This window comes from Tupaia chinensis, unplaced genomic scaffold, assembly GCF_000334495.1.
Source record: "Tupaia chinensis unplaced genomic scaffold, TupChi_1.0 Scaffold000354_1, whole genome shotgun sequence".
In the NCBI taxonomy this organism is placed as follows: Eukaryota; Metazoa; Chordata; class Mammalia; order Scandentia; family Tupaiidae; genus Tupaia; species Tupaia belangeri.
Window position 1 is genome coordinate 10,169,615 of NW_006159849.1, and position 23,452 is coordinate 10,193,066.

The 23,452-nt window shown below is 39.9% G+C and overlaps 1 pseudogene; it reads right to left on the reverse strand.

Annotated features, from left to right (window-relative positions):
• LOC102485598 (60S ribosomal protein L8-like) overlaps positions 1 to 23,452 on the reverse strand; it is a 47,191-nt pseudogene that overhangs the window by 21,740 nt on the left and 1,999 nt on the right.

Below are 23,452 nucleotides of genomic sequence, written 5' to 3' on the forward strand. Positions count from 1 at the left end.
CAGGCTTTTTTTTTTTTACCTCATTTACTTCCTCATTCATCAAATCTTTTTTGAGTTTCTATGGGTCAAGCACTGTCTGAAGCCCTGGCCATAAGGTGTTGAACAAAAAAGACAAAGTTCTATGATGAAATGTTCATTCCAGAGTAATATTTTTCATGTTCCCAACATGCAAATTTTAAGCATGCAATATGTTTCTTTAGCACAGAAGATACTCAGTAATCACAAGTGGTATTTCAGAGTGAGTATGTTTTATTACCAATATCAAAGAGTTTTTTTCCCAAGGAATTCCTTCACGTTTTAGTCACAAAATGTAGCCTTGACAATAGTGCAAACAGCAATGAAAACTTGGAACTTCTAAAAGAGATATTTATTGCTGTAAAACTGTGCTAAGCTTACTGTATCCTAAAATCTCTGTACAATGAAAATGTAATGACCTGAAAGGACATAAATTCACTAAGAATGTGCATGGTGGTCTTTGATTTACATAAAGAAAGTACCTGTTAGTTTTTACCAACGTTTCATGAAACGTGACAGATCAGCAGAAAAGATTAGATCAGATGAACTGTCTGAAAAGGGGGTCTAAACAAATGAAATAAAAAAAAATATAACTCTTTTATAAGAGATACTGGGCTAAAGTGTAGCCTTTTTATAGAAGAGAAAATTGAGACTTCACAAAAGTAAAATAACTGGGGGCAGCTCTGTGGCCTAGTGGTTAAAGCAGCTGGATCCCACATGGCCAACTGCATGGGTGGAATCCTGGACCTGGTGGCTTGAGAAAAACACTGGGCACATGTGCTTATGTGTCTAAAATCCAGACGTGAGGGAGAGGTAAAAGAGAAGGGATTGTAGCATGAAAATGTACCATGGGGTGGTGCATTCTCCCTCACCCCCATGAGTGCACATACCCCCTGGAAAATTAAAAAAAGTATATATATATATATGTGTGTGTGTGTGTGTGTGTGTGTGTGTGTGTGCATACATACATACCTACCTTTGATAAAAGAGTAAAGCACTGACTCTAACACAGAATTAGGATAACTGGAGGGAAGTCACTGGGGATGAGGGGGTTGAGGTGAGCTCTAGGAGTAACAGTGATGACCAGTAGATTCCAAGTCCTCATCAGTAATGGCTCACTTCCTTCACATGGGGAAAAAGTTTAAAAATATATGTACAGAGAGAATAGCTAGGAGCCAAGACTCAGCTGGAAACAACAGGAAACAGCAGCAAACCGAGGGCTGCTTCCAACGCAGAAGGTGAGAAACCAGCATGGCTGGCAAACAAACATGGATCTGTGGACGCAAGAGGACAGAAAACAGGATTTCAGGCTCCGAGGACATGATCATGAATAAGGACTGGGAGACCCTGTTCTAAATAACTTTGAGTTCAGAAAAGGAAACAGACTAATTACATTAGATTGGAAAAGAGGACAACTTTGAAAGGAGGAACCCAGGGAGCCCCAGGGAGACAAGTGATTAATATAGTCCAATAATACAGGTATCACACAGGAGGAATTATCTTCTGGGTGTTGAGGTATAAATAGGAGTCTTCTAGGTGAACAAATTGGAGAAGACCATAGTCTTCCAACCCATAGAACAGTAAATGCCAAGGGAATCCATTAAAACCATATATTATGTCTGAAATGTATATATTAAGGTGGAAAAACAGCAGATGATGAGTCTACAGCTGTAGGGAAGGACTTTGGACATTGTTCTGAGGAAAATCAGAAAATCGTTTTATCTTCATTTTGAAAATCACTTCAGGCTTACAGAAAACTTGCAATAATAACAATTACAGGACCAATTGTCGTAGCTCTTCTGGACACTACTGCTCAGCAGGCTGAGGCCACATGGAAGGCCTGGGTTTGATTCCCAACCCACCATAAAAAAGTTGAGCATGGGACCAGTAGTTGGTGTAATGGCTATGCCACTGGACTCCCATATAGTTGACTGCGGTTTGAGTTCCAGACCCAGTGGCTTAAACTCACCCCAGGCATGTGTGCATGCGTGACCAAGATCCCAAGAGGAGAATGGAGGAGAAGGGATTGCAGCATGGCCATCCCCGCTGGGGGTGGGGGGTGATTTCTTCCTGTCTCCCTGTCTCTCACTGTCTTTCTGGTGAGTGCACGCTCCCTATAGCAAAAAAAACCAAAAAAAACAAAAAAAACAAAAAACAGACTCTTGAAACAAACAATAAAACACCGGCACATGCACATGCATACCTCAAGTCTTGACAGAGTAGAGAAGTGAAGGAGAAGGGATTGAAGCATGACTTTGGCCCACTGAAGGGTACTTTCTCCTTCTCCCTTCCTATCTCCCTCTGGAAAGTGCATGTACCTCTGTGAAAATGAAAGAAAGAGAGAAAAAGAATATTACCAATTGAACACCAATTGTATCCGAGAGACAGAAGAGCAGAATGAAACCTGGGTTTGAGGGCTGAGTAACTGAATATTGGAGGCCCTGCCAAGACAGAGAATAATAGTAACAACACAATGTAGTTTATATATGCTAATCTATACTAAGCACTGCTCCTAATGCTTCAGATGTATTAACTCATTTAAGCCATGCAATGATCCTAAGAGGTTAGTTTTCTTATTAATTTCCTTTTACAGATGAGCTAAAAGAAAAAAAAAAACAGATGTTTTGAGGAAAAAGATGATGAAGTAAGTCAGTTTGCTTTGAGACACTAAGTATAGCTGATTCTTCCTTGAAGCTTCCACAAAGAAAAATGTGGAATGATGGGTTAAGGGATTGTCTTAGAAAATTTGGAACCTTTAACTTTAATCACATCGGAATATACCTTACTACTCTCCAAACCTCCAACCTTAGCTCAAGGGTTGAAGATTATGTTACTTTTGTATGTCAGTAATGCTGGAGATTACATACATGTGATGTTAATTAATACAACATTAGCTTATGCAGAAGAAAATTAAACCTAAAATACCGAAGAGTAAGAGATGTTTTTGACCACAAATTTCTTTCAATGATATGAGGCAAAATCAGATGTTGAAATGGTAAATCAATTTTATTTCTACTTTCCTATTTGAAATGGTTTGAAATCAGAGAGGAAACTCACCATCTCCTGGGCTCCCCCTTGTGGCTTATTTTGATGATTCCCAGATTTATCTGATGAACAGAATTTGCCTGGAGAACTTCATCAAAGTAGTTTCCTGGCTGCATCTACAAATGATCTAAGCAGGATAGGAAGAGATCTCTGTTTCTGAAAGTTCTCCTAAGTAATTACGATGATCAACCACTGTAAAAACAAAACAAAACAAAAACGCTGCAACTTAAAGATTCTCTTTTAATTTTTTTTGGGGGGGAGGGTGTTGGTAAAGCTATGATGTACAATAATACCTGCTGCTCAAGGGAAGCCATATCCCATGTGTTGACCATAATTCGAATCCAGCGCAGTCAGCCTAAAGCATGCCGACCTATGCCCATGACTGGAAGAGCCGGAGGGGATTGCAGTAAGACCAGACCCTGTGGAGAGGAGAGTGCTCCTCTTTCTCTTTCTCTCACACTTTCTATCATGAATAAAGAAAAGAAAATTTAGCTCCATGATCATCTTTAAAAAAGAAAACAAAAATCCTAAACAACCAGCAAGAAACTTAGAAATCATTTTTTCCTGCTGTTTCATTTTACATGCGAAATCAAAGACATGGAATTACTTGCCCTAGGTCACAAAGAAGGCAAATGTCAAAACAGAACCTCACATCTCCTGGCTCTAAGATCAGCGTGATTAATTGGAACAATGCTGTCTAATCCAATCCATCTCAACATGCTTATTCCTCCAGTCACTCGGTCCCACAACGGTCCCTACACCATAGGTCACCTCTGACTAAGGAGAGCACAGACGAAATTGCCAACAGATACACTTTAGAGGTAAATTCTTTTCTTTTTAATATTTGCATATCTTAAGACTGCTTTAAGGAGGCATAGAAAAATAAGCAGGAAACAGTATTTTATTAGGTCATTGGGAAAGTCATGATTTATTTTTCTATGTAAAAATGTGCCATGGTTTTCCCAACGACTCAATATATAAAACAAAGTTTTAGGTTAGTTGAGTCTTCCATAACTGATATTGAGGAGGGCTGAGCAAGGATCCCTGTTGACGAGTATCAAAGTACTGCCTGTCATTTCATATTAACTTCTTGTTCCTTTGAATCTTGAAATTTGAAAGTGTACCTGGGGATTGGTACCATCATGCTCTGTGAGGCTGGCCCACATGGAAAGGTTGCTGGTTTGCCTCTGGAGACCTCCCTGAGTATACTAGGCATGGCCATGCATGTTCTCATGGTCTGGGCTGGCCGAGGCCAGAGAGGGGATGGAGGGAGATATAAGGGGAGAGACCACCTGCTTGTCGGCCTCTTTTAACCACCTCTATAGAAAGACGGACTAAGGTCTGGGCAAGGTGCCGGATGAAGAGAGGAATTTGGAGGGCAGGGAAATGTCTTGATAACATTTTTCTGCCTTATCATTTTGCAAGACCTAGTTCTGCTTATCCCCAACCTAGTTACAGTTCTGAGATTAAGTCCCTGGCTGATGATCTCTCTTCCTGCCCACAGCTATTTACTTTGAGAAATTCTGAGTCCGTCTAGAACCTTGCTTTCTTAAAAGCCAGATCAGCAACATGAGCGTCTTCCAGGAGCTTGTGAAAAATGTAAGAAATTGGGGCTCCACCCAGACCGACTAAAGGAGAATTGGCACTGAACAAGATTCCCACATGATCTATATGCACATCGAGGTTTGAGGAAAAAATGCTCTAAAAGAGCAATTTCAGGAGCTAGTCCAGTAGCTAAGGGTTTAGGGAGCCAGATCTCACATGGCAGACTGCAATAGAAGTCCTGGGTCTGGAGGCTTGAAAAACATGCTGGGCCTGTGTGCCTATGTGCCCCAAATCTGGACAGGATGGAGAAATGGAGAAGGAATTGTGGCGTGACTATGCCCCATTAGGGGGTGCTCTCCTCACTCCCTGTGTCATCTCTCTGGTGAGCACATGTGTCCTCTGACAACTGAAAACACAGAACTTAAAAAGAAAAAGTTCTTAAAAAAAGAACTTAAAAATAAAAAGTTCAGAAATAAAATGGGTATGAAATAAAATTTTACCTAGACCATTTCAGAGTGTTCTCAAATCTACTGAAATCTAGGCTGTCATTGAACATGTCCATGGTTCCAAGAAACACAGATTTTGCTAAAAATGCTGAATGTAAAAAACACTCTAAGTTCAAGGATTATATCAGAACCCAGTATCTTTCTTTCTTTTCTAAATCACATAACCCCGCCTATGGTTGTGCATTTGCTTCCATATACAATCAAAGAAAATTGGATTGGTCAACCAGTGGCGTGGTGGTTAAAGCAGCTGGATCCCACATGGGCAATCCCACAGTTTGAGTTTGGGACTGGTGGCTTGGAAAATACACCGAGTGCATGGTGTGCATGCCTAAAAATCCTAAAAAGAAAGTGGAAGAGAAGGGATTTGCTGCATGGCCATCCCCCCTGAAGAGGAATTTCTCACTTTCCCTCTCTCTGTTTCTCTTTCCAGTGAACATAAGAACTTTACAACAAATTAAAAATAAAAATAATAAAAAAAGGAATCAGATAACAAATGGTTTAAAGCATTGCCATTTGAAGTGGAAAAGATGAGAAGAAGCCAGGAGTTCTCAGAATATAATGGAATAGATGGACTTCAACAAATTAACAATACTTGGTTTTCCTGACTATTAGTCATGACATTAATAACATGAAGGCAATATTTTCTTCCCTTTGTATCTCCTAAGAATTTTTTTTTAATTTTTAAAAATTTTATTTATTCATCATTTATTTTAATTTGACCAGAGAGAGACCCACAGAGAGAGAGAGAGGAAAAGTGAGAAAGAAAGCCACCAGGTCCAGGACTCAAACTGTGGTCAGCCATGTGGGAGTGTCCAGCACCTTAACCACCATGCCACCTGCTGGTCCCATCTCCTAAAAATGCTAAGGATCAAAAGCATTCCCAGTGTCTAGAAGTGGCAATGTTGACTATTAAACGGCTCACATAAGACATAGGGGTGCCATCCTTGACTTTCTGCCAAGCCTGTGACCAGTTATTATCAAGCCTCTCAAAACCTTGGAGGTCTTTTACCCTCACTACAACTGCTCTGGATCTAGTTACCACTCTATTTTGCTTAAATAAAGGCGTCCTTTTCATGACTCCTGCCTCTACTGCCCTTTAAATCATGATTTATCCTGAAACTAGAAATTTTCTTTTTAAAAAAGAGCACAACTTCGGTCACAAAAATTGTGCTACCTCGAATTCTTCAATGGTTTTCTAAGAAAGGTCCTTAGGGAAAAGTCCCAAATCTACATTCTCTCCATTGTTCCAACCTGGATTTAGGGCCTGCCAACATGCATGCCCTGTGTGTTTTTCAAGCCACCAGGGCCAGACGATGTGATGATTACTACTGTATAGGTAAGCCTGCCTTGAAACTCCAGGTTCTGACCTCTTCCACACCTTGAAGTCAAAGCTTGCATTTTCACATCATCTTGCATGGAATTTTTATTGGTTTCTCAAACACACCACATTTCTCTTTCACTTCTGGGCTTTCAAACATGATGTCTCCTCTTCTTAGAACACTCATCTTCCTCCACTTTATTCCTCATGCATCTTTAACTTTATATTTATTTATTTTTTTGGAGAGGTTTTTGCTATAGGGTACGTGAGCTCACCAGAAAGACAGAAAGAGAGACAAAGAGACAGAAAGTGAGAAATTACCCCCCCCAGGGGGGATGGCCAGGCCGCAATCCCTTCACCTCCATTCTCTTCTTGGGATCTTGGGCACGCACACACACGTGCCCAGTGTGAGTTTAAGCCACCGGGCCCGGGACTCGACTGCAGTTGACTGCATGGGAGTCCAGTGACATAGCCATTACACCAACTGCCCAAATCTGGACAGGATGGAGAAATGGAGAAGGAATTGTGGCGTGACTATGCCCCATTAGGGGGTGCTCTCCTCACTCCCTGTGTCATCTCTCTGGTGAGCACATGTGTCCTCTGACAACTGAAAACACAGAACTTAAAAAGAAAAAGTTCTTAAAAAAAGAACTTAAAAATAAAAAGTTCAGAAATAAAATGGGTATGAAATAAAATTTTACCTAGACCATTTCAGAGTGTTCTCAAATCTACTGAAATCTAGGCTGTCATTGAACATGTCCATGGTTCCAAGAAACACAGATTTTGCTAAAAATGCTGAATGTAAAAAACACTCTAAGTTCAAGGATTATATCAGAACCCAGTATCTTTCTTTCTTTTCTAAATCACATAACCCCGCCTATGGTTGTGCATTTGCTTCCATATACAATCAAAGAAAATTGGATTGGTCAACCAGTGGCGTGGTGGTTAAAGCAGCTGGATCCCACATGGGCAATCCCACAGTTTGAGTTTGGGACTGGTGGCTTGGAAAATACACGGAGTGCATGGTGTGCATGCCTAAAAATCCTAAAAAGAAAGTGGAAGAGAAGGGATTTGCTGCATGGCCATCCCCCCTGAAGAGGAATTTCTCACTTTCCCTCTCTCTGTTTCTCTTTCCAGTGAACATAAGAACTTTACAACAAATTAAAAATAAAAATAATAAAAAAAGGAATCAGATAACAAATGGTTTAAAGCATTGCCATTTGAAGTGGAAAAGATGAGAAGAAGCCAGGAGTTCTCAGAATATAATGGAATAGATGGACTTCAACAAATTAACAATACTTGGTTTTCCTGACTATTAGTCATGACATTAATAACATGAAGGCAATATTTTCTTCCCTTTGTATCTCCTAAGAATTTTTTTTTAATTTTTTAAAATTTTATTTATTCATTATTTATTTTAATTTGACCAGAGAGAGACCCACAGAGAGAGAGAGAGGGAAAGTGAGAAAGCAAGCCACCAGGTCCAGGACTCAAACTGTGGTCAGCCATGTGGGAGTGTCCAGCACCTTAACCACCATGCCACCTGCTGGTCCCATCTCCTAAAAATGCTAAGGATCAAAAGCATTCCCAGTGTCTAGAAGTGGCAATGTTGACTATTAAACGGCTCACATAAGACATAGGGGTGCCATCCTTGACTTTCTGCCAAGCCTGTGACCAATTATTATCAAGCCTCTCAAAACCTTGGAGGTCTTTTACCCTCACTACAACTGCTCTGGATCTAGTTACCACTCTATTTTGCTTAAATAAAGGCGTCCTTTTCATGACTCCTGCCTCTACTGCCCTTTAAATCATGATTTATCCTGAAACTAGAAATTTTCTTTTTAAAAAAGAGCACAACTTCGGTCACAAAAATTGTGCTACCTCGAATTCTTCAATGGTTTTCTAAGAAAGGTCCTTAGGGAAAAGTCCCAAATCTACATTCTCTCCATTGTTCCAACCTGGATTTAGGGCCTGCCAACATGCATGCCCTGTGTGTTTTTCAAGCCACCAGGGCCAGACGATGTGATGATTACTACTGTATAGGTAAGCCTGCCTTGAAACTCCAGGTTCTGACCTCTTCCACACCTTGAAGTCAAAGCTTGCATTTTCACATCATCTTGCATGGAATTTTTATTGGTTTCTCAAACACACCACATTTCTCTTTCACTTCTGGGCTTTCAAACATGATGTCTCCTCTTCTTAGAACACTCATCTTCCTCCACTTTATTCCTCATGCATCTTTAACTTTATATTTATTTATTTTTTTGGAGAGGTTTTTGCTATAGGGTACGTGAGCTCACCAGAAAGACAGAAAGAGAGACAAAGAGACAGAAAGTGAGAAATTACCCCCCCCAGGGGGGATGGCCAGGCCGCAATCCCTTCACCTCCATTCTCTTCTTGGGATCTTGGGCACGCACACACACGTGCCCAGTGTGAGTTTAAGCCACCGGGCCCGGGACTCGACTGCAGTTGACTGCATGGGAGTCCAGTGACATAGCCATTACACCAACTGCTGGTCCCCATTTTAAACTTTTTATCCACACTGCAGACACAAAAGGGATGAGAGATTGAAATAAAGAGAATCCATAGACCAGAGATATGAATGGTGTTAATATCATAGATGAAAAAATAAGAAAGACCAATAAACATATGAAAATATGCTCAACCTAAATTAATTAGGCAGGGGCTGTAAATTAATACTGTAAGGTATAATTTTCACTAATGATGCCGGCAAACAAAAAATGTGTGACATTAGAAAATGTTGAGAGGGTATAAAAACACTGAACTATTGCTGGTAGCAATATACACTGTCCAGACTCTTTGGAAAGCAACTTATCATCTTGTAAAGGGAATATGCATGTATCCTATAACTAAGTAATTTACTTCTAGCATATACCTAGAGCTACATGTAAATGTGAATTGGGAGGCACATTCCAAGGGTGTACAAGGAAGCATTGTTTGCGATGGGCAAAAACCAGAACCAATCCAAATTCCCACTGGCAGGATGGACAACAGATCACGGGATGTTGATACCATGGCATACTACATAGCAGTGAATAATGAATCATAGTTCTCCATGACAAAATGAATAAATCTCAGGAACATAATGTCAAGTTTGGAAGAAAGTAGCAGAAGAATACTTGCAGTATACTACCTTCTGTATAAAGTTATATAGCAAAGTTGATAAACCATTTTGGACATACATATACATAAACATGTAATAAAAGCATAAGGAAAAGCAAGGGAAGGATAAAAAAAATTCAGTATAGTGTTTTTTTCTGGGTTAAGAGATATAGTGGAGGGGGCCAGATGGTGATGCAGAGGTAAAACAGAACATGCCAAGAGGCTAACCCACACGTGAAGGCTCCAGGTTCACATTCAGAGACCCTGCTCAGGTCATTGGACATATGCAGGGGCATAACTTGGGGCAGGCTGAGGCTGGAGGTGGATCATAGTCAAGACTTTGTTGGGGATGTTTTCCCTCTCTCTGTCTTGCTAGTGGAAGAAATAAACTTAAAATAGAGCTATAGCGAAGAAATGATATACATAACTGGGTGACAGACATCAATGTCCATTTTATGAAATTCATTATAAATTATAATCACTTTACACATATTTATATGTATACATGACATATCTAAAAATGATTTTTTTTTGAGAGAGATTTCTGCTATAGGGCACATGCGCTCACCAGAGAGACAAAGACAGAGAGACAGCAAGCGAGAAATCACCCCCCAAGGGGAATGGTCACACCACAATCCCTTCTCCTCCATTTTCTTCTCAGGATTTTGGGCACATACACACGTGTGTCTGGCCTGAGTTTTAAGTCATGGGGTCTGGGACTAGAGCCACGGTCAACTACGTGGAGTCCTGCAATGTAACCAATATGCCATCTGCTGGTCCCCCAAAATGACTTTACATGTATAAAATGGTTGAATAAAAAAAGGGGGTTAGTTATTTCTCCCTTGATTATCAGTAATCTGTGCCATAATCAACTGTCTCTGTTATCTCAGGGGTAGATAAGGCCTATGACTCTTGCATGTCAACCTGTTTCAAGGCTACTGTCTGAGCCCCAGTACAGGGGAGCCATATCCTAAGTCCAACATTAGACAGTGGAGGAAAGTGGAAGGATAAGAGTTGCATTCCAATCCTGGCTCTGCCATTTACCAGCTGTTGGATCTTAAGAATCTTGGCTTCAGTTTTCTTGTCTACAAACTTTAAATAATATAAACATATAGAAACAAGTATTTGGGATACTGTATGTATTTAGATCATGTTAATTTCCTTTATTATTTTTTAAAGAGAGATTTTTTGCTATAAGGTGCATGTTCTCCCCAGACAGAGGCAGACAGAAAGTGAGAAATCACCTCCCAGGAGGGATGGCCACACCTCAAACCCTTCTCCTACATTCTCCTCTCAGGATTTTAGGCATGCATGCATATGTGTCCAGCATGAGTTTCAAACCGCTGGGCCTGGAACTCAAACCACAATCTGTCATGTGGGAGTCCAGTGCCATAACCATTACACCATCTGCTTGTCCTAGTCTTTCTTTTTAAAAGTGCCTTCTTCATCATGAAAGAAATAGGTAAGAATGTGTGTTCAAAATGATGCACAACTATCACCATTATTTACAAACCAAATTTAAGCCCTTGCAGTATTTCAATTAACTCATTATTTCATTCAACAGATCTTGAATGGTTACTATGCATTACGTATTTTAGTGATAGATCAGTGGTTTCAATCTCACAGATGAAAAATGGTATCTTTCTCTCTTTTTTAGTTTGCTGGAGAGAGAAAATGAGAAATCATGACCATACTGTAATCCCTTCTCTATCCTATTGGGATTTAGGGCATGAAAGCACACATACCTGACATGCTTTTCAAGTTGCTGGGTCCAGGACTTGAACCACACAGTTATCCCTATGGGATCCGGCTGCCTTAACTTCTGCATCACCTGCTGGCCTCTTTTTTTTAATTTTTAATTTTTTATTCATGATAGTGAGCATTTGCACATGCATGAGAGAAAGAGAGAGAAAGAGAAAGGGAGAAAAATATCCTTGATGGGGTCTGGTTACACTGCAATGTCCTTTCTCCAGCTCTCCAGCTTATCAGGAGCTTGGGTATGCACTCATGTACTTGTCACACTTTGGGATGACTGACCTGGCACCCAAACACGTGGTCAGTCATGTACCTTCCAGCATTGCAGCCAGTGCCTTACGGACTGCACCACCTACACTGGGCCAATGACATATTTTTTAACTGCAGAATTAGACCTAATGAAGACATTTCTAGCCAAAGCCAAACACTATGTAAGAATGGCATTAGAGACTGAGGCTGTGGGCAAGAACATGTTTAATAAATAATGACAATATGATCCCTGGCGTCAGTATGGTACTTAAGGCCATTCATACTCTACCATCCGCTGAGTCATTGCTAAGTGGGGGAAACACGAGTTCCTAAAGCTACCTCAAAGGCTGCTTATGTCATCTCTGGTTGAAATAGATCCCAAAATACATGTCATCTCCTGGGAAGGGAGGGAAAAGTTTTAACTCCCGGGAAGTGAGATATTACTTTATTTCTGTTTACATCAAATACCTTTTAGACTCCATTCCCAGAAACTGTCTTTTGAATGACTTAAGGCAGGACCAAGGAAACAGAATGCATATTTTTAATTGATTCTGTCTTCCTTTGAGCTGAGCTCCAAGTCACCTAATAAATTTTTAAATTCCCTAAGAGCTAGCTGCATTCAGAATGACTCCAAAAAGATGTTCTAATTTGGGATGTCACAGGCATCACTCCCACAAATCACCACAAACAAATTGCTGCTTTGACTAAGTGAGGACTGTATGAAAGGATGTCCTCTCTGTCCTCCCCATCTCCTTTCTCCTTCTTCCCTTCACTAGCTATCAGTTCTCAAAATTAAGGGTATGAATCCAATCTATCCTCCTATTAATAATTCAGATGTTATACCATAGGAGTACCGCAGGATTTCAGAGCTGGCAATGGAGCTCAGAGTTATTCCATGCAGTGCTCAAGGTCACAAAGCTCAAGGTTAGGACTAGTTGGTCTTCCAATTAGTGTGCATTGAAATCACCTGGAGAACTTGTGAAACCACAGATTACTAGACCCTCTCTCTCCGAAGTATATCCAGTATATTCAGGGTGGGGGACTCTGAGTTTGCATTTCTAGCAAGTATCCAGATGTTACTAATGCTTCTGGCCCTGGAACCACACTTTGAAAACCACTGTCTTAGTTAATTTTAGGGTAAAGTATAGAAGCCAACCCTGATGTAGTCCAGTAGTTTTCCCAAATGGGCTCTTCTCTAGGATATATATTTTATGCTAAGGGTATGGAAGCCATTATCTGCACATTTACACTAGGGAAGGTTTTCTCTGTTCTTGGTTCTTCAGAACAAGGATTTCTTTGGAGGTAGAGCTAAAACTATGAGCTTTGGAATCAGACAGATCTGCATAAGGGATTGAGCAGTTCACAGTTTAGTTTTGTGACTTGGGACAAGCTACTTAATTTATTTGAGTCTCATTTTCTTCATCTGTAATTAGAATTAGTAGTTCTGGGGGCCAGCAGATGGTATAGCGTTTACATTGCTGGATTCCCATATGACCAATTGAACTCGGTTCAAGTCCTGGACCCAGTGACTTGAAAATCACACCAGTGTGTGTGTGTGCTTGCCAAAGATCCCAGGAGGAGAATGGATTGTGGCAAGGCTATTGCCCCTAGGGGGGGACGTGATTTCTCATTTTCTCTCTGTCTCTCTGTCTTTCTCTGGTGAGCACACGCACCCTAAAGCAAAACAAACAAACAAAAAACCCTTTAAAACAAAATGAACTGAAGATATGAGACTTCTGAAGAACTCTTTAGTCTAGAAGAACTGTAGTCATAAGATTTTAAGAATCTAATTAATAAAGCCTCTGATTTGGCATCTTCACTTTTCAGATATGGAAACAAAGGTCCAGGGAAAGAAAATGTCTTAGCTAAGAGCTCATGGTCTATGGCAGAACGAGGACCAAAACCTATTCTTCTTCTTCTTTTTTTTTTTTCTTTGACATAGTGCGCAGGCATTCACCGAAGAGACAAAGGGACAGAGAGACAGAAAGCAAGAAATCACTCCCTGGGGGATGGCCAAACTACAATCCCCTCTCCTCCATTCTCCTCTCAGAAGTTTAGGCACACACTCATATATGCCTGGTGTGAGTTTCAAACCACCAGGTCTGGGACTCCACCATGGTCAACCATGTGGGAGTCCAGCAACCCAACTACCACAACACTTGCCGGCTCAAACCTGGTCTTTGAATACATTTTGTTTTGTTTTAATCTTTCACATTGAATGGGTATTTCCAAACTAGATACTTCAAAATTAAACACTTTAATAGTGGAAGTCCATTCATAAGGCAACATCGAAGTATATTCTTTTGACAAGCTATTAGAAAACCGTATTAGCTAAATTCTGTGATTTAATTCTCAAAATATTTGTTATACAACATAAGGACACATCAGTAGTTGAAAAAAAATGAAGACTTTATTCTGCTTATTTCTAACTATTAAACAAAACTTATCAAAAGTCTCCATCTCCCTTTATTTAATTTCTCTTTATAATGGATTTTCAAAAGTCTTTTTTGGGCATAACAGTGTTTTACAAAAAACGTATGGCTATTTGTAAAATTGTCTTTGCCATTGGAGATTATTACGTTTAAGAGAAGAGAGGTTAGTAGATAGGAAATCAATTTCCATGTGAAGGAGAAAAAAGTTTTAATGCATTAGTAAAATGAAAGTAAATGCTTAAAAGGAAAAAAAAAACACAGCCGAAAGGATTCACTGAAGCTGTACTTGTATTTGGATGGAATGTATAAAGTGAGAGTGTTTTAGAGTGAGCTAGAACTCTTCATCTAGTTGGCATGGACTCTGGGGTGCAGAGGTGCCGAAAGATTTCGACTAAGCGAATCACTGCAGAGAAAGGGGACAGAACCCAGGACTTCTCGACCTTAGTTCGGTGCTCCTGGCACCAGCTCATTATCATTCTTTTTGTCTCTCTTTTATTTATTTATTTTCTTGGTGGGGGGTGGTGGTCAGAGGTATGTGCATTTGTCAGAGACAGAAAGACAAAGAGACAGGGAGAGGGAGAAAATATGGTCACGCTACAATCCCTTTTCTGCTTCTCCATCCTGTCAGGTTTTTGAGTATGCATGCACACATACTCTCAGTGTGTTTTTCAAGCCATTTGCATGGTTAGCCATGTAGGATCTGGCTCCCTTAACTACTAGGCCACAGGCTAGCCCCATTTTTGTCTTTAAGTTCAGGAAATACAGGGTCAGTGTTATATTAAAAGACCACTGCTTTGGTGCTCTCCTGTTATTCGTCTTAATACAAAACAACAGTTTTATACCTAATTAAAGAAAAAATATCCAAATATGTTAAAAACAATAAGGCAGATTTAATCCAAGATGGGGCTATGGTGATTGGTATAGGAAATTTCAGGCACTACTAGTTTCTGGCTAAACTGACTTGATAGAATTATTGCTGAAGGCAGACTGGGATGATAAGAGTGACTAGACTCCAAGCATGGGATTGATTTACCAGATTCTTGTTCACACTGGATTTTATAAGGGCAGAGACAGAGGCCCAAGATGGAGCCTAGTCGAGGAGAAGAATCAGAGGAATCTGACTAAAGTTCTGCTCAAAAGAGACAGTCGTTGTCACACCTAAATCAACACTTGGTGTATAGTAAGACCAGGACCAATGGTATACTTTGTAAAAGGTTACTTTGACCCAGGGCACTAAAGCTCTTATTCTGAGAAGAGGTATAGCCCTTAAGTGTCCGTAGCTGGCTAAGCAGACAAGGACAACACTCTCATAACTACTTAGCTATCTGTTTGAAGCTTCAGTATCCGGATTTATTCCCTGATGCAGACGCTCCCATATGGCAGAGGTTTTCAATTGTTTTAGGAAGACATAGTGAGGTGTATGGGATCAACATGGGAAAAGGGGATGTGCTCACAGTAAGGCCGGGGCACTGTGCATACCAAAAACCCTATGTCATCTACCCAGCATCTGGCAAGTACAGCCCTCACTGATAGAAGGTGTCATCCTGGGGAAATACTGGAAGCTCTTAAAAAAAAAAAAAAATTAATCCTGGCCGAAATTTACAATGTGTCCTTCCTCAGAGGGTTTGGAGCTCATTTTCGTAGGCCTGAAAAATAAATGATTTTGAAGTGATGATATAAATTATGTATGAGTATCAACTGAATATTCAAGCATAATTGTTTATGGAATACAAGAGAATGTTTCTTTTGAGATGCTGCAATACTGCTATTGTTAGGTTCAGGGCCCAGCTGATTGCTTATAGGGAGCCTTTGTGCAAATTTGAAAAAGGCACCCCCTCTGGGTAATGCAGCCCTGTGGGTACATGGTTTGGCAAACAGAGCTTTGGCTGGGTCTCAGCTCCCTTTTGTCCCATTGGCTGTGTGCCTTTGTGCAATGCGCAAACTGCACTTCCTTAAGTGGCAGCCCTGATTGCTATGAGAAGGCTGTGCCAGCAGCAAAGACATAAAGGCTTGAAGTACTTGCACCGGTTGTTAGAGAGTACATCTGGAATTTGTAAAAGTGACTGGCTACTTCTCTTACCCTAACACAGAATTTATTTGCAAAACATCAAGAGTCAGTTAAGCTAAACTATGTCATGAAAGCAGTAGAGCCTTCTTCATCGAGAACTGAGATCTCACCTTAGAAGATACACCCCAAGAAGAAGCAGAGCTGGTGGGACCACCCTGCCCAAGCAAGAAGCAAATAACCTAACACCTGGGAAATACAGATTCCTGGCACTACAATTGTCTCATTTGCCACCTTCTTCACTGATACTGTAAAGGAAAAACAGTGTAGTAGGATGTGGAGCTAAAACCCTTTCCATCTGCCTACATGGACTGGAAATTAGGAGGGCTAGGGAGCAACAGTATAAAGTATATGGACTTTATAACGTCTATTTTCCTTCCTAGAGCCTTTGTTTTCTGGTGCTTTGGCCATAAGTATTGAACCATAGAAATCTGATCATTTCTGGCTACAGGACAAAGTAGAATAGACACACTTATTCCTATTTCTCCTGCTAAGGCCCTGGACATTGTATATAAAATATGTCAGGATGAGTGCATGTATACTCAAAGTCTTGATAGGAGGAGAAATGGAGGAGAGGGGATTGTGGCATGACCACGCCCCACTGGGGTGCTTTTCCCCTCCTCTCTCTCAGTCTCTTACTATTGGGTGCACATACCCTCTGGGAAATTGTAAATCAAACAAACAAAACAATTATGAGAGACTTTTAAAGAATGAGAGATGGACTTAGTTTAGAGACCTCAGGACACAAGGAATGACATAGCAACATGAGTTTTCTTCTTGTTTCATGCAGCCCAGACTGGGTGACTGAGAAGCAGACAGTCTGAAAATGCTAACAGATTCAGACAGAAATGACCTTAGAAGAGTCAGCCTTTTCAAGCTGTAGGATAAGAAAAGGGGGAAGCAAAACAGACAACTTTTAGATAATATTGCCTCTATTCTAGCCCAATACCATAGGGGAAAATGTGACCTGCCCACATCTACACTAGCAAAGTCTGACCGAGGAGCCTGGACATAGGCCCTTGTACAGCTGTAACAAGGCACCCTGCCCCACCCTACTACTGTTAGAGAAGCCCAGCTAGGGAGTTTGGACTTTTATCTCCAGCTGGCAGTAAAAAGACCCCTCCCTGAACCTCTGCCATGTCAGAGATTTCCATAAGACCATGTAGGGAGCCAGGAACTCTAGCCACACACAGAGACAAAGAGATTCCCCTCCCTGCCAGTGTGATATCAGAGACAGCTGGTGAACAGCTAGTACTTCTACTATATTCCACGGGTAACTAGGCTCCTCAGCACCCCATCGCATCAACAGAGGTCTGGTGGGGTATGGTGGTGGGGAGGAGCCTGAATTCTCATTCTTGCTCCTGCAATAATGAGATGCCCTTCTTCCCAGAGTTTCATGGAGGCCAAGCGGAGAAGCTGAGCTTTCATACCACCTGGCAATAATGAACCATCAACCTACTTCCCTTACTGGTATGATGTTGGAGGAAGTTTGATAAAACAGATTCAAATATGATCCAGAATCTTATAACCTAAGAGCAAAAATGTTCATGATATGATTGAAAATCACTCATATTCAGAACCAGGAAAATTTCAGCTTAAACGACAAGAGACAATCAACAGACACCAATATCAATATTATAGAGATGCTGGAATGATCTGATCACGTTTTCAAAACCACCATCATAAAAAATGCTTCAATAAGCAGTTACAAGGACATTTGAAACAAATAAAAAAGTCAAAAGTCTCAGCAAAGAAGGAGATATCAAGAGAAAACAAATGGACATGTTAGAACTGAAAATAGAATAATCAGAATAAAAACTCAATGAGAATATAGTGATCACAGGAAAAAAAATCAATGACTTTGAAAGATAAAAATAATATAAATGACCTAATATGAAAAACATGAAGAAAAAAGTCTGAAAAAAAATAAACAACCTCATAGACCTGTGTTACTACAGGAGAAGATATAGGGTGGCAGCAGGTGGCATGGTGGTTTGAGCATTGGACTCCCACATAGCCAATTGTGGTTCAAGTCCTGAACCTGGCGGCTTGCTGTCTTTCTCTCTCTCTTTCTCCCTCTCTGTCTCTCTCTAGTGAGCACATGTGCCCTTTAGCAAATTAAAAAATAATAAATAAAAATTTTAAATTCTTTTTTTTTTTAATTAGGATAAAGTATTTATGTCATTATATTCCCAAAAGGAGAGGCAAAAGAGGTTGGGGTTTTAAAAGTATTCAAACAAAGACTTTCTAAATCTGGTGAAAGTTGTAAACATAGATTTAGAAACTGAACAAATCTCAAACAGGAGAATCTAGTGCTAAGCTTTTTTTTGGAAGGAGATGTAAAACAAAAGCCAATTATGCAGTCAGATTAATCACTTAAAAACAAACAAAAAGATAACACTGCTTAACAGCATCACTAGTACAGTGTTAAGCGTTGTAGTTTCAAAAAAGAAAAAAAGAAACCCACTTAAAGATTGCCAGCTTAGTTTCAGAGAAGTTCACATCTGCTCAGCAAATAATATAATTCTCACTGAACCATTTAAGTGCTTAGTGGAGATGATTATTTTCATGTTATTACTATTATTTTTTAATTTGACTGTAGAGAGACACAGAGACAGAGAGGGAAAGTAAGAAGGCAAACTGCCAGGTCTAGGACTTGAACCATGGTCATTCATGTGGGAATCCAGTGCCTGAATCACCATCTGGTCCCTGGAGATGACTTTTACAAAGAAACTTTGGTGGCCCCTGGAGATGACTTTTACAAAGAAACTTTGGAGCTGGCTTCATGGCCCAACGGTAAAGAGTTGCTCAAGAGAAGCCAGATTCCAGATGATTACTGTGGTTTGAATACCTTGTCTGGTCAGCCTGAAACATACTAGGCACTGTGGGAGTGACCAGGATCCAGCAGGTTGAAGGACCGGAAAAAAGAGCTTGTAGGATGGCCATATCCTGAGGAGTGTGGTCATCTCTCTTTATCTATTTCCTTTTTTCACACACACACACGCGCACACACACACACACACACACACACACACACACAATCAAAAACAAAACACAGAAATTAAAAAAAAAAAAAAAAGAAAAAGCTAAGAATTAATTTGGGTTTAATTAATCCACCAGTACAACTCTTCAGAATTTTCACATTTACTTATTTTCTATCCTCTAAGCAGTTTGGTAGCACAGTAGAATACAGCCATTTAAAAATAATTCATTGTTATTTAATGTGTTTAGTATGTAAAATTGTTTAAATTGAACATTCTAGTGATAGTAAATATTTATAATTATTTTCAACTAAACACAGTAACCACATATACCATTAATTTTATCTGGAAGTAAAACGAACTCCTTTGCCAACTTCTAAAATCAAAATGACCCAATGGGATGAGACTCCTTGAGACAAGCTGAATATTTTTAATGTGCAAAAACTATGGCTAATTTTCTCATTAAAAAGTCATATGAAAAGTTTTTTTTCAGTATACAAGTCTTTACCTTTTAGTTCTCATAGCAACCCAATAATAAGACATTATAGAGAAGAACAAGGAATTCAGAAAGATGAGTTTGTGCCAGATCCCTCCCACTGCAGCAGTCACACAGATGACATAAATCCGCTATCTCTTCACTCTGGTTTCTCATAAAGCTTTCAAACCTCTTCTCATTTTGAGGTTTTAACTACCTATATGTGAGTGAAAATATTATCTGACTTTATTTTAATCAAACTAAAAGCTTTTGCTGAGTAACACAGATTATAATGAAAACATTTAGTGTTCCAGAATATTCTTATACCAGAATTAAGTCTTGTTCAGTATTTAATGACCTTAAAGACTGCACTTCTTGATTACTTTCTTCATTTTAACAGACATTTATATTTACTATGTACTAGGCACAAGAATGATCCCTCCTCTGGAGGAGATGGACTATTTGAGGGGGGATGACATGAAATTTGTTGTAGTTCTAAGAATTTGTTGCCCCTACTATCAGCTTTGCTCTAGGTTCTTAGTAATCAATGCTTTGACTGGGTATTTATGAAATTGGATAACGTTCTTCAGATTTTTTTTTCCAAATCATAGAAATCAACTATTTATTATGTGATTTTTAACTTAGAATCCAGAATACTCTCAAACATATTCAACCAGAAGCTTGGTGAATAGTTAAAAATTCCCAAGTAGATCCTCATACACATCATAAAACTCCTGGGAAAATACATATTTTCCCACCCCTCTACCTCAGACAGTTGTGATGGCCCAATTACAATTTATCTGAGCAAGAATGTATTAATGTGTTAACTTTCCCTCTCCTAAGAATCAAAAAATCAAAACAACCTCTATTTCTTCATTTTTTTTCCCCTCATCTCCTACACTCTTCTCCCCTCAGATGAGCTTTGCCATTTAGCATGTCCTCACTGTCTCCCTTCCCTATCCACCCCCACATCCCATTTAATTACAGAAGATTTGAGAACAGGCTGTAATCCTCAGGGATGTGCAAAAACTTTCAGCATGGATTTAGATGGCTTCTCAGTTTGCTCACAAGAGACAATCTGGGAAAGCCTTTCGTCTCTTCCAAGTCAGTGTGACCTTAATCTGATACAGCTTGTGGCAGACAGTTTGATCTGAATTTGGTTTTATTTTTTGGCATCTTCTTCAGAATCTCTTAGGTCTCTGAAATGGTGTTTACATGTGAAGGGTCGGGCATGCTCAATTGTGTTTGAATTGAAAAATTTGGTGCAACTGAATGTTATATTGGACGTGATAGCAATGAAAGAACTGTCCTTGCAGGACCTTTTGTTTTATTCACTAAGTTGAAATTTGGCAATGGGAGAAAATATGTTCTCTTGGCACTTATCAATGCTTCTTATAAGAAGGTTTTGGGGAAGAGAGGCAAAATTGAGTCAGCTAGTTCATTTTTACTCAGTTTTGAGATTTGCCAGAGTGCATGTGCACTCACCAGAAATGGAGAGGGAGGAAGCACTCTCCTTCCCACAGGGCATGGTGATGGCAGAGTCTCTTCTCCATTTCTCTAACCTTTTAGGATTTGGGGCATCCACGCACACAAGACCAGTGTGTTTTTCAAGCTGCTGTGCCTAGGACTCAAACAGCACACTTGTCCATGTGGAATCCAGCTCCTTTAACCACCAGTTCACGGCTGGACCCTTAGTGAATTAATCTAAGTAAACAATATGTGTCTGGCCTGATTCCACCCAACATATCTTTGTCAGAGCAGGTTCAATCTTGTTTAAACTTCATGATGAGTCAACAAATCAGTCACTTTTAACCATGAGATAATAAACAGGTTATTCTGTGGTTACATTTATTTTTATTTTCCAAGAAAGAATGACATAATAGCTCAGTAAAATGATCTATTCTGGACTTAGCAGAGAAAATTTTGAATGGGATTCAAATAAGGGGAGAAGAAGTAGTTAAAAAAAAAAGAGACATGAGGGATAAAATTGAGAAGCTGGAGGTGAAACACATGATCTTTCGTATGTGCAAAGGGGAGAAAATAGGTACAAATAATAATGTACCAGTAGAACCTCAGCGGAAACTTCCTGGATACAAATTAAGTCCCTGTAGCAACAAAAACAGGTTTCCTTCTTTATTCTTATTAAAAAGCACCAATTCTTCCTTGACATGCTAGTAAAACAGCTGACTAATCCAAATACGAGATAAAATACACTTCACATAATATAGAGGGGGAAGCAGTTAAAGTCTATCTGCAACGTATTTGTTTAAGCCCCATTTCTCCTCGCTCCTGTGCAATGATGTAAGCTGGGTTCTACATCTGCTTATCTTCATTTCTAAAACAAAGAACTTGTTTTTCAGAGTTGCATTTTATCGAATGATTTACACTGGAGAGAATGAACTATTTTCCTGTGAAATCGCAAATTCTAAGAGAAATTCAATTTTCTCAGGATTTCCTTCACTTTTACTGTGAATGGTCCATGGCAAATGATGAGTCAGACTTTTTCCATGATTATGGGTGCTATCAGATGAGCAGCATCAGATGAAGCGGTTATCGGAAAGGTAAAACATTTATCCAATTTAGTTTCAATCTTCTCTGTTACTTGTTTACTCTATAAATTCTTGAACACATTTATAATATCTGCTTTGTATTTCTTGTTTGTAAATTTCATCCTTTCACTTCTGGTTCTGTTTCTACAATTATCCTCTTCATTATGGGTCAGAATATGCCATTAAAAAATTCCAGTAATTTTTGGTTAGATGCTGGCCATTATTAAAGTTATAGAGCGTTGAAATTTTGTTGCATTTTTTACATGCTAAAATTTGCTTTGGGAGGCAGTTAACTGCAGATCATCAGATTTCTTTGTTTGTTTACTTATTTATTTTTTCCATGAGCAAGAGAGCTAATAGAGAGAGAGAAAAAGAGAGAGAGAGAAAGAGAGAGAGAGAGAGAAAAGCAACCCAACAGGGTCCTTATCTACCTCCAGGTTCAACCAGCCAGTATCATAGGTCATGTGTGTTCAGGGAGGTCTCCAGATGCAAACCCAGAACCCTCCCATGTAGGTCAGCCTTGCAGAGTATTGTGTATTGCTGTCCCACTGTCTGGCTCATACCGTGATGATGATGATGATGATTTATTCATTCATTCATTTATTTGGAGAGATTTTTGCTATAGGGTGCAGCCCTTGCCAGAATGACAGACTGAGACAGAGAGACAGAAAGTGAGAAATCACCTCCCAGGGGGGATGGCCATGCTGCAATCCCTTCTCCTCCATTCTCCTCTCGAGATCTTGGGCCCACATGCACACGTGCCCAGCGTGAGTTTAAGTCACAGGGTCTGGGACTTGAACTGCAGTCAACTACATGGGAGTCCAGCAACATAGCCATTACGCCAACTGCTGGTTCCCCCATACCTTGGGGGGGGGTAGTGGTTTTTGCTTTATGGCACATGTACTTGCTGGAGAGAAACAGAGACAGTGAGAGGGAAAATGAGAAATCACCCCCCGGGGGCTGGTCATGCCACAATCCCTTCTACCACATTCTTCTGGGATCTCAAGCACTCATGCCCACATGCCTGGTGTAAGTTTCAAGTCACTGGGCCTGGGACTTGAACCACAGTCAGCCATGTGGGAGTCCAGCAACATAACTGTTATGCCATCTACTGGCTCTTTTAAAGATTTAAAAGAAGCCTTTAAAGGATTTGTTACACTGGATTTAGTATTCTAGGACCAATATAGTTTTTCTAATATGAAGGTGTAAACTCTCAGATGCCCTCTGATGCTCCCAAATGTTCAAAGTCTCTATAATCTGGATGGATGGAATTTAGATGTCCACAAACTCTGTATAAACTCCTTGGTCTTTGTTCTTTGCCTGTTGGCTTTGTGAAATTTCATCCTCTGCATATACAGAGTAGCACCCAGCCAAGAAATCAAGGAGGTCTTTAT